The sequence below is a fragment of the Euphorbia lathyris genome, chromosome 4 (assembly GCF_963576675.1).
Source record: "Euphorbia lathyris chromosome 4, ddEupLath1.1, whole genome shotgun sequence".
Classification (NCBI taxonomy): Eukaryota; Viridiplantae; Streptophyta; class Magnoliopsida; order Malpighiales; family Euphorbiaceae; genus Euphorbia; species Euphorbia lathyris.
The window spans coordinates 81022811-81036281 of NC_088913.1; positions in this window are offsets into that span (position 1 = coordinate 81022811).

The following is a 13471-nucleotide window of genomic DNA, read 5'->3' on the forward strand; positions in this document are numbered from 1 at the left end:
ACGTCACATGATGTAATTTCAAGGGGTAGTCCCATTCAGGGGCATATATAAGGGGGAGCTCTCTTCGGCTGCCGAAACCACCATGACTATGAATAGTTTCGATCCTCCCTGTCTCCATAAAATTTGAGGTTGTGGTGGTTCTGACCCCTCTTTCTCCAAGAAGTTTTAATGAGGTGCTAAATTAGTACCCCAAAATAGGGTCAAGTCCTGTTGACTCTCTCTAAATTCCAATTTCTAAATTTTTGTTGGCTTATTAGACCCTACCCTAAATCTGATTTTTGGCCTATTAGACCCTACTTAAATCCAAATTTCCAAAAAATAATTGGCCTGTTAGGCCCTACCTTAATCCGATTTTTTCTATTAGACACAATTTTTTACATGTTAAGAATCTTAAACACAATATAGATTGATTATGAGAAATTTTGCATTGGTACTTAAAAATTGCTTATTGACCACTCAGAATATAACACGTATATATACGAATTTTTTTCGTATACTATGCAAAGGTTAAAATATCTATAGGTTAAAAATTTCTTATAGGATATTATATTTGAACACATGGTCGGTTAACAAATCTATTAGAAAAAAATCATTAACCAAAATCTATTTCTTCGATCGGTTAACCATTAGTGACTTTTCGTAGTAAATATCACTTTAGATTTATAATTATTCATTTTAAAAGAAATATACAATTATTTAAATATTATAACTTCAAATTTAACTAACAAAATCACCAAAACAAATAAACTTTAAGTTATTTTAATATTTTTAATTTAAAAATTAAATATTTATATTTATATATTGATACTAGTTTTTCTCAATTTCGATTAACCACTTGTTTTTGAAATAAAAAACCATAAGCTAGTCTATCTTTACGGTTAATCTATTTTTCGGTTCGATTATGGTTTCAGAAATCGTTTTTTCAGTTTTCCAATAGTTTTGTGCATAAGTTGAACCCTAAGAAAGCAATTTATCCTTAATATTTGAAAATTGGGTGAATTAGAAGAATAATTAATCAAAATTGGATGAATTAGAAAGCAATTACAACTTAATTGTTGATACCACATAGATATCGACAACCTAATTGTCCACTATATTTCATAGAAGAGCAAGAGACGTTTTTAATTGCAGTTATTTAATGATGATTTTGAATAGAAATTCAATTATCTTTTTCGAATATGAATCTAACATTAAAGTTTTGTGTTGGCTGTTGAGCTTTCCCATGAACATTTCAGTGTTTTCTTCTATAAATATACGTTTTGTCTGTTCATAATTCTTTATTCTAGTAACTTTCATTTTTTCCTTTAGAATTTAAGATGGAGAGAGGATCAATTTCTGCATCTCAAGCACCACCTTCTTCACCATCTCCACCACCAGTTCTTCAACCTGAGTTTGACAATGTGATGGTTGTTCGTCCCTTATAACGTGACAAGTTAGTTCCAAGGGGGGGATAGGAACTATTTAAAATTTTGTCTGTTAAGGCTGACTTCTTTTCTTATGAAAACGTTTACACAGCGTCACTAAGTAGTTCAAAGACACAAACTTAGTCAACTTGTGACTAAACCTGTCTCTTTCCTTGAGTCAGAAAATAGCACTTAAAGTCTATTCCTGAACTCAGCTTCTTAGTAAACTTAACTTAGCGTGAGTTCTTTACTTAGTCAGTTTTATAGCAAGCAAAATATATTAAGGAGTTTAAGGGTTAGAAAGATATTGCTCAGTAGACTTATCCTGGTTCGGCCTCTCCGCTTACGTCTAGTCCCCGAAACGCGTTCCGAGCTTTTTGAATTCTCTACTGAGCTCTTTAAAGGTAGAGCGCGAAACCTTTTACAATAGAAGCCGAGTATATAAGAGTACCTTCCTCTATACCTCTACTCTCTTCTATATCTACCGCTGAATACTATAACCGAGTATTCAGCCTCTCCTTTCTATTCTTCTAGAAATGATAAAGTGTTTGTCCTAAACAACAATTGCTAAGACACTTTAGATGATTTAGAATCACTCTAGACTTTTACACAAAGATTAGAAATTGGTGTAAGGAATTTGATTTGCTTTTCTCACAAAACTTCAAGTGTGAATTTGGTCATTAGTTGAAGATATGCGTAGATTGAAGCAAATGAAAGGCCTATTTACAGTGACACTTCAAGCACCGGTAATTTCAAATTTCGAAATAACCATTGGAGGGAAACGGCTTCCTGTTGTTGTCACTCTAGGCATGCTCAGTGTCGTTGGCCAATGGGATTCTCGCATCTTCTGTCTTCGGCAGCTTTGAGTTCGGTAAACAGAATGTTTCGCCATTTATGGTAAAGTCCATGAGACAGCTTCCTGCGCCTTCTGAACTTTTCCCAAAGTAGAAATACTTTGTCTCAAAGTTTCTTTTGTTCTGCCGCTGTCCAGACTGTGTTGTCGTTCAACTAAGAAGCTTCCTCTCGAAGCTTTTGATTAGAAGGCTTCTCGATCCTTCTATATACTGAGTTATCGTTCCATTTGATACGGCTACGTTTTGAGCTCTTGGGCCGAATGGTCTTAAGTGTTGACTTGGGCTTGACTTCCACTTATGGGCCTTTGGGCTTATTAATCTTAATGTCTTATAAACAATTAAACTCAACATTGAACAACCACATTAGTGTAAATAAATCAAAGCATTTAAATTTAGTGTGTTAGAATATTTTTATCAATACTTAAATAATTTTGCCAAATCAAAATAATGTGAAAAGATGTTTCAACAAAGGTGACACTGAAGAAATTATCAGATTTATGAAAGACATGACAAAGACCATTTCCTTTGTTTGTGAATCAATGACTGTCTATCTGGAGTCAGTTGAGGATGAAAAGAGAAGATTGAAGAAAGAAGTGAAGTCTCTCAAAAGGCTATTGGAGAAAGCTAAGAAATACTTTGTTGATGCAATATTGAGTCCTCATAATACTTATTTGTAGGTTTTGTTTAATTTATGTATTTTAGTTTTTTATATTTATATACTTTTTTTTTATTTTGTGTTGTTTTTTATTAATATAAAAAATATTATTATCAATTTGAATCTTATTATTAAGATATTTTTTATTTGCAATATGGTTTAGAACACGAAATATATTATTTACAACATACATGATAAATTACAGAACATCGTTAGAGTACTTTTGTAAAGACCTGTTATTTTCTAATTCAGGGTGTTCGTTTTGCAGGTACAATGACGGCATCTTCCTCCACGCCTTTCTCCGCACCTTTCAAATCCCTCTGGAAACTTAAAGCCCCACCAAAAGTGCTGCATTTCACTTGGAGATGCCTGAAGAATCTGCTGCCCACTACTACCGAGCTTTATCACCGTGGCGTCCCTGTAGACCCACGATGTCCCTGCTGCTGGTCTGCCTCGGAGGATGTCCTGCACTGCCTGTTTCGTTGTCCGAGTGTACAGCAGGTCTGGCAACGTGCAGCTATTCCTTTGCGCCTTGACAAGCTGTGTGCTCGTTCTTTCCTTGATCTATTTGAGCTGTTGTTGTCGCGCCTTAGTGAAGATGAAATAGTTCAAGTGCTTATTATTACTTGGTTCGTTTGGTTTCGGAGAAACACTTGGACTCACGATACAAAATGGATGGATCCCACGGTTTTACTGGATAAGGCTCATACTTTTTTCATGGAATGTCAAGATGCTACTGGTCTTAACTATACTACTTGTCCTTTAGTTGCTCCTAATATTTCTATCCTTGATCCTAAAAAAGTTTGGTGTCCCCCCTCCGCCGGTGTTGTGAAAATCAATTGCGATGCCACATGGAGGGATAATGGCCAGATTTGCAGGGTCGGACTGATTATTAGGGACTCGGAGGGTCAGGTATTAGCATCTGCAGGTATTCCTATTAATCCCTGTCTCTCTGTGGAAGAAGCCGAGGTTCATGCCATTATACAAGCCTTAGGGTTTACAATTGATTGCTCTTTCTACTCTGTTATTCTGGAATCAGATTCGAAAATTGCAATTGATACGATTAACTCCAACAGCTTCCCTATATCATCCCTTTTTACTTCTTATCAGGAAGTCCGTCGTCTTAGCTCTAATTTTAGTTCGTGTATTTTCAATTTCGTCTCTAGAATTGGTAATAGAGTAGCTCATTCTTTAGCTTCTTGGGCCGTGGATTTAGTAGCCCCAATTTTTCTCATGGAAGATTGTCCTGCAGTTGTTTGGCCTTTAGTTTGTATTGACAACTCTACTCTTTAATCTATTATCCCTTTTCCAATAAAAAAAAAAAGTACTACAAAAGTAATGGGAGATGGGGGAGAGAATAGCTGTCTGCGCAAGAGTAGGAAGAAGGGAAGTTAGTGATTCTCATTTGGGAAGGGTTTTAGATGTAGGTAAGATTGGTTTGGGCCTTGGCCCTTCTCTCTAAGTGGGCCGAAATATTACGAAAGAGGAGGCCCAATGCAACTTATTATTCGGCTTTTGACATTAATATCACAATAGGTTACAAAATTATAACTAAATCTAATTATCAAACTTAAATTCTCAAAATATATCATTGCTCTTTATATATAACAAATAAAATATACTTTTATATCTTAATTTAAAAATATCAAACTCAAATTTATAAATCCTAAACCCAAGAGAATGTCTTACGCTCTTAATTTATAGATTCTAATTCTTAAAATATATTAAAAATAATGATTTTACTAATTCGACATAACTTAAAATTATGATTTGACATAATTGTAGATAAGTTTTGAAAAGTAAAGTGTAATATAAATTTTCCCTTATTTAACCCTTATTAGTTAAGTCTAATTATATGGTTTCGTACATTGATGACTCGTATTAACTAACTGTATAGTTCGACTATCATCCTCTTAATAATTTCATAAATAAATTAGACTCAAATAATTAAGATCATTCACTTTAGGATTAAATACATATTGACTTGGTCCGGTTTCAAGTTCATTAGATGATCTACATTATTTCCTTAACCTACTATAAACACTGATTATTTCTAACCCTTATTATAGGACTATATTACCTGCGCACGGTTATTGTAAGTAATTTTATATGCATAAGTCTGACAGGAACACGAGTCAGGATCCGAACCACGACAAATGAAATTTTCTTAAAGTGGCAACCGGTCGGCCACACTAGTCACCAACCGATAACTGGCCTTTTATTTCGAAATTCTGTAGTTTTTACAAAACAAACAGTTGAAACTGCTTCTACCATGTTGTGAGCACAGACTTTTTCCGGCCTTAATCATGATACTATATTATTTGTTTGCCGGTTTCATAGGTGGACTTCATCTCACGTCGGACGGGAACACGATCTAGGACCCGAATCCTGTTTGTTCATTTTAAATCTTATTTTACTGAAACTATTAAAATTATGTCGTTTTTACTGAAACTATCAAAAAATTTTTGTTTCTAAATTTCCACTAAGTAGCCGATCGGACACAAGGTCACTGATCGGTGACCATCATAGCCGATTGACGATGTTGGCAGTTTCTAGGCAGTTTTCGATTTCAAATTGGTGGTTTTCAACCAATTCATATTTAAAATCGACAGAAACCATCGGATGGGGGGTTAAGACAGTTTTGAGGAAGTTTTCTTTGTGTAATCAAGGGAAAAAGAGTGAAAGTACGTGAACTTGAGAAGAACAGAGTGAAAGTGGGTGAAAATACCACTTTTCAGTCAATCAAGGTGTGTTTTGAAAGTTTTAACACCCAAATCAAACACCAATATTGGTATATATAGGCGAAATCGGACTCCTAACAGTCCTTTTCACTATGTACTAGGTTCTTGAAGTCACTAAACTTCCAAGAATTGAATTTCGGGTTGTAAACCTCCTTATACTTTGCATTTTTTGTTCTGAGAAAGTATTTTGGAATCATTTTTCTAATCTTTTGAGATCCCTGTTGATCACCAATTCAAATTCGGGTTATCGTTCAAGTTCCCGAAGCTTCATGTTCGTGCGGTCTACCACAACACCAAAATGGGAAAACGCTCTAAAGGTAACTTCTGAAGGATTTTAAAAGCCTTCTCTTTAGTTGCAATTTGCTTTTTCCCCATTTCTGATTGCTACGAGTTTTCTAACTCGAAACATAAGTTTTTGCCTGCAACATGTCTATGAGCACGAATGTTTTCCAGCCCTAGCAATGAGCCTATGTTACACTCTTGCTAACAGTTTATGTAGGTGAGCTTTTACATGTCACGTTGTGCGAGATACGAGCTAGGACCTGGATCCCATTTTCTGCACTCTTCAGCTTATTTTATTTCATTTTGATCAAAATATTTTTAGATTTAATCTTTCTGGGTTTTAAAGGTTCCTACCTTCCATGTAGGTCTTCGGTCGGCTATTACGTCCCCGATCGGGTACCACGATCGTCGATCGGTGACCTTTGACAGTTTTCGGACAGTTTACAGGTAGTTTTCTTAGTAGTTTTGTCTCATTTCCACTACATAAGTGAAAATAAACTAACGGACGCAAAGGGAGACAATTTGAGATCAAAAATGAAAAAGACAAAGAGTGAAAATGAAGTGGAATTGAGAGAAACTTAGTGAAACTAAGTGAAAGTGAGTGAAATTATGTAAAAAAAAGAGTCTTACACCAATCTTTACCAAATTAGCTACATTTGAAGGTTTCAATACCCAAATCAAGTATCATTTCAAAGTCTTATAGTAGAAAACACGTTTATGATAACTGTTTTCGCTATTTGTCAATTCTGAAGTCATTAAACTTCAAGAATTGGTCTTTGGGGTTTTAAAATCTCTCATTTATTACTGAATTTTGGTCCAAGCATTGGAAATTCTATCTTCTGATCGTATCAATTCACTGTTGCGTGAGTCTGAGTTGCTGCCTCAAGTCCCATTCTCGTGTTCGTCGACCTACCACATGCAATAAACTGGATGAAGGGTTTTAAAAGCTTATCTCTTTATTTGTAATCTGTTTACTTTTTTTTGTAATTTTCGTGCATGTTTTGTGTTTCTAACACGTAAATAGAGGGTCTGTCCATAAGGCAGTCATCGATTGATGACTTATTCTTTAATCGATGACCCCTTTTACCGATCGGGCACCTTGTGTCAGATCGATGATAGAGATAGATGGATAGACTCATGTTTCTATTCGGGTAGATTAGGTCCATTTCGGACGAGTCCTAATGTCCCACAACTAATATTTATTGTCTTGCAGGTTTAATAGATTTATTTTCTATGGCTAGAACTGATGTATTAGCTCTATTTGTCATTTGTGAAATTGATGTAATAGTTTTATCTTTCTAGTATTTATTTATCGCTCCCGAACACTAAATGAAATTTAAATGAAATTAGATTAGAAATATAATGGTGTTTTAATAAGGACAAGTCTACACATTTATTAATCAGACCCTTAAACCGTTTAAGTCACGAACCTAACTCTAAAGAGGTGGCAAGTTGTGAGGCCATATGCCATCTAATATTTTGACATGTTCCCGAAGTGGCGACTCTGGAATAATTAATTTAACCTTAAAACATGATAAACAGGTTAGAGAAATAGTCAAAAGAATGCGTACACCGAAAAAAGTGACAATGTTATGTAAGAAATGGAATCCTATTTGCCGAAAACAAGAAACCTCCCGGGGTAATCGAGTCCCGTCGACCACTCACAGTGGCGACTCTGTTGGGGATAAAGTAAATGACTTGAACAACATAAGGGTCATGCAATTAATAAACATAAGGGTCCATTCAGTTGCCTCGTGTGTCTTACTCTCATACAAGCGTCCCCTATCAAAGTCAGTTATACGATATATTTACAATTTAATATGTTGTTACACCGACCAATTTTCTCAAGTCATATAGGGTGATATCTATAAAGATTATCAAGTATCACTTAATCTTATACTTGTATAGGTATTCAGCTGTCAACTAACATTTACTTAGAGGTATTGTCTTATTTCAAGACAATTTAGCAAAAATGGCTTCACCAAATCCTGTGGGACCTAATACTACTTTAGGAAGAGAGAATATGACAAATGGACCAGCTGAGTTCCAAATGCCACCTATGTTTGTATATGATGGGTCAGGAAACCCTTATGCTAACATGAAGTCATACTTACGAAGGATGGAATCAGCTGGCGCAACCGTAGCACAACTTGCCTTTTTTTCGAAGACTATTAGTGGAGAAGCTTTGTCTTGGTACAATGATCAACCAGTGGATATCGATCAAGATATTAATTTTCTTATGCCTACCTTTGTTAGAGAATTTCGGCATCCCATCCCTCCTCCTATTTGGTTATCAGATTTGGTACGCCTCGAGCAGAAGGAGGATGAGAGATTTCAAGATTATTATGAAAGTTGGATGGCCATGTTACAATGTTTCCGAGAACCTCCAACCACATCGATACTCATTAGTATTTTCCTATGTGGAGCACTTCCGATGTTTCGTGGGTTGATGAGACTTAGCACACTCAATTCCTTCGAGCATGTTCGCCAGATAGGGGTCCATATGGAGAGGCTTATGGAAAAAGAAGAATTCGATTTAAGAACAGACAACGACAACACAGTGATAGCTCCTTATTTTATAGGATTTTTAGGATTGTTTTAGATTATTTTCACTTTGTTTTTATTCAATTCTAGTATCATTGTGTTAGTTTTTAGTTAAATTCAATATTTTCCTTTATTTATGGCATTTTTGGTGTTTTCAGGGATTTCCACGGACTATTCAAGCATTTTCGAACCAGATCCAAGCCTATTGGAGCATTTTCGGACTATTCAGGGACTATTGGAGCACTTTTGGGATTCATCAGGGACCATTAAAGCATATTTTGGAAGCCCAGGGACCTAAACAGGTAAAAACCGGAGTTCTGCCCCCAGTTGGCACCTGTCTCGACGAGACGAGGCGGGGAAAGGCACACCAACGCCTTACCCTTTGTTGAAATCACAAATTTTAGCTCTGGAAGCATCCTTTGAATGTACGAAATGCCAATTTTACACCTGGAGACACTAGGGTTTCACCCTATCTCTATAAATAGGGAGCTACTCGTAGTTTTTCCAGACGATTGATTTTTTAGCTATTTCCAGTACATTATTTTCCAGTTTTACATTTAGTTCGTAACTTAGTTTTATTCTGTTGAAGAACAAGCTCAATGGGCGGAGGATCTACCTTGTTTCATTGTAATTAATCAGACAAACGAGTTTTAGTATTCTTTTCTCCTTCCCTTTATCTATATTTTAATTTTAATCAAGAACATCTTCCATTGTTCATATTTGCATCTCTGTTATGATTAGTTTGTCCATGAGTTAATCCCCATCCAATCTAGGATGGGGATGAAATTGATTAAATGAATATGTATGATTAGGAGCCAGGGTTTATGTAATTACTCTTGATTGATCAAATTATGCATGCTTAATGCCTAAATATTGCCAAGAATAGGATTATTGCTAGAATGAGACCCGATGACGATCAACTAGCCTGATGTATGTATATAATTGTGCCTAATGCTTATAAACCTGACAAACATAGGATTATAGATAGATAAGATCTTGTCCACAGAATTATCTATGTTGAACTTGTGTAAATCTGACCTTGCTAGAGACCACTAGGAGTGTGGCTTCATGACTGGGCCACAGCCTTAGTCTTAATTGTTAAAGAACCTAATGCTTTGAATGATCTAGGTTATATGCCTCATCAAGCCATTAGCCGAATGCATGTGAATAGGTTAGATGAATCTTGATCACATTTATCTTTCTTGTTAGGAAAATTACCATCAATCGCTAGTAGAACATAAACTTGAAGTCCTTAAACCCATACTTAGGAGTTAATCAATGAATTCCCTATCCTAGGTTGTAACCTACGTTGAATCACAATCCACCATGCGACTTATTCCGTTTATTACTTTAAGTAGTTAGTTGTTTATTTAATTTATTCACCAATAATTTTATTATCAACTCCGCTAAATAAATATATTTACTTGTCGAATTTACTAATTAGGATAATATAGTCCTTGTGAATCGATCTCGTGCTTAGCACAATATTACTTATTATGATAGGATACACTTGTCCTATTAACTGCTATATATTTTACGACCATCAAGTTTTTGGCGCCGTTGTCAGGGACTATTGTAATTGTCATTAGTTTGAATTAGAGTGGTATATTTGTTTATTTAGCTTCCTATAAACCGGCGTTCTCGGAGTCATTCTCCATTGTGATTTGATCCTGAAATTGAATGTGTTTCTCGCAGGTTAAGGAAATAATGCAAGGCGGCTTTAATCAGATAGAGAGCCAACAAGGATCTGAACGCAGCTATCCCTGGGGAATTTTGTCTAGAGGAAAAAATGGTTGATCAGTCTATCATGGAGCTGCTTAAGGCGAAGAGGCCTACTGCCACATCTAGTATCCTTAATCCCGAGATCATCGCTGCTTCTTTTGAGATCAAACCATCAATGATCTAGATGATCTAGAAATCAGGTTAGTCAACTCAAGATAACTCGGCCCGCGTTTGTCAAAAACGGTGTCGTTATGTACAAAACGCAACTCAGCATAAGAAGGATCTAGAAGACCTTCAGGGAACAACTTCGGAACGAAGCTGCTGAGTTGATTCGACAAAGCGTACAAGACAGCAGCTGTCTAAGGAAAAATTCCAGACAAAGTGTTTCCACTTTGGTTAAAGTTCAGACGACACAGTATGCTGTCTAGTTGACGTTACCATAAATGGAGAGACACTCTGCCGAGCTGACCAAAAGCTGACCGAGGACAGAAGATACTCAAATCTGATTGGCCGAGAGCTCTGAGAAAGTCAGGATGACAATGACAGGAAGCCGTTTCCCTCCAACGGTTATTTCGAAATTCAAAATGACCAATGCCTCAAAACGTCTCTATAAATAGTGCCATCAGAAGCTTCATTCAACACAGAACTTGATCAAGCCATTACGCTGACCAAATTTCTACACAAGTTCTGCAAGCAAAGAAGCAAAGCAATCTTACACTACATTTCATATATTTGTGTAGAAGTCTAGAGTGACTATCCAATCGTCTAAAGTGTCTTAGCAAATTATTGTATAGGACAAACACTTATCATTTCTAAAAGATAGAAAGGAGAGGCTGAGTACTCGGTTATAGTACTCAGCAAGAGATTAGGATTGAGTAGAGGTATAGAGGAAGGTACTCTTGTTATACTCAGTTGCTAAGATAGTAAAAGGTTTGAGGCTCTACCTTTAAAGAGCTCAGTAGAGGATTCGAAATCTCGGAACGTGTTCCGAGGATAGGACGTAGGCTTAGAAGAAGCCGAACATGGATAAATCTGCTGAGTAAAGTATTTCTTACCTTTAACTCCTTATATATATTGCTTGCTTAAAATAACCAAAAACTGACCAAGTAAAGAGGTCAAGTTGAGTTGTGCGTGTTGAACATCTGAGCTCAGGAATAGACTCTAAGTGATATCTCCTGACTCAAGCTAAGAAACTGACCTAGTCACCAGTTGACTAAGCCAGTATCTTGCTGTTTACTCAGCACCGATGTTAAAACTTTTTTCCTAAGAAAAAGAAATTTGCCCTAATTGCGAAAAAAGTTTAAATAGTTCCTAACCCCCCCCCCCCTTGGAACTATACTTGCAACATTACAAGGGAACAACAAGTGGTATCAGAGCTTAAAAGCTCACGGTAAAAGGTGTAACAACCTTGAGTTGATCCCTACCATAGGCGAAAATAGCACTCGGTTTCTCCTTAGAAACCAAACAACTCAGATATTGCCTGAGGGGCTGTCAATTACTAGGCCTCCCCTATTCTTCGGGTCGAACTATACCTTCTGGAAGAATAGGATGGAAAATTTCATTCAGGCTACAAACATGAGTGCATGGCTATCTATAGTCCAAGGCCCATTTGTACCTGTCGAAGTTGTGGCTGGCCAAACAGTTGTAAAAGCTGAGGCCAAATGGACAGAGGATGATCTTAAGAAGCTCCAAAATCATGCTTCGGCTATCAATATGCTTCACTGTGCGCTCAATGCTACAGAATATAATAAAATCTCAGGTTGTGAGTTGGCACAAGAGATCTGGAAAAAGCTGGAAGTCACCTACGAGGGAACCAATAAAGTAAAGGAGTCCAAGGTGAATCAGCAGATGAGACTGTACGAGCTGTTCGAGATGAACAATGATGAGGGCATTTTAGACATGAATGCAAGGTTTACCAACATCATTAATGAGCTCAAGAGACTTGGGAAAATCTTCACTGAGGAAGAACCAAGTCAAAAAGATACTCAAGAGTCTTCCTAAATACTGGCAAGCAAAGAAGACCGCTGTTGAGGAAGCTCAGGATTTAACCACCTACAAATATGACGAACTCATCGGCTCGTTGCTGACCCATGAGATATCTATGAAAAACTTCAAGGTGAAGGAAAAATCTGAAGACAAGAAGCAGAAGTCATTTGTCATAAAAGCTGACTCCACTAACGGGAGCTCAACTGATGGTGGGGAGATGGCCATGTTCACAAGGAAGATGAAAAGGCTATTCAGGAAGAATGACAAATATTCTAAGAAGCCTTACAGAAAGTTTGATAAGTATAAAGCTGACTCAAGCGACAGCAAATACAAAAAGGACAGCTCAAAGCCCAGTACATGTTTTGAGTGCCATCAAACTGGCTATATTAAGTCAAGCTGCCCCACACTGAGGAAAGACAAGAAAAGCGGCAAGAAGGCAATGGTAGCTACTGTAGAAACACCTTTCCACAGGATTTTGATTTGACAAAATTATTTAAGTGCAATTAAATATTCTACAACACACTAAGTTTAAATGCTTTGATTTATTTCTACTAATGTGTTTGTTCAATGTTGAGTTTATAATTGTTATAAGACATAAAGATCATAAGGCCCAAGCCTTATATGGAAGTCAAGGCCCAAGTCAAACAAGGCCAAGACCACTCAGCCCGCGTATCAAAACACTGCCGTTGAGTGATGAAACGCAGCTGAGCAAAGAAGGATCCAGAAGATCCACGTAGACAACTTCGGCAAGAAGCTGCTAAGCTGTCTCGACAAAATGTACAAGGCAGCCGCTGAACGCAAGGCAACTTCCAGACAAAGTATTTCCTCTTTCGGTAAAGAACAGAAGACGCAGGAAGCTGTCTGTTTGACATTACCAGAAATGGAGGAACATACTGCCACACTTACCGAAGATAGAAGATGCTGGAATCTGATTGGCTGAGAGAACTGTGCACAGACTGAGTGAAAGCGACATGTAGCCGTTTCCCTCCAACGGTTATTTTGAAATTCAAAATAACCGGATGCCTCACAGCTCTCTATAAATAGAGCCTTCAGAATCTTGATTACACATAGAACTTTGAGCAAAGCCGTTACGCTGACCAAAAGCATACAAAAGTTCTGCACCAAAAAGCAAAGCAAATCTTACACTACAAGTTTACATATCTGTGTAAAAGTCTAGAGTGATTGATCCTCAATCATCTAAGGTGTTCTAGCAATTGTTGTTTAGGACAAATCTTAATCATTTCTAGAATTAGAAAGGAGAAGCTGAGTACTCAGTTTTAGTAC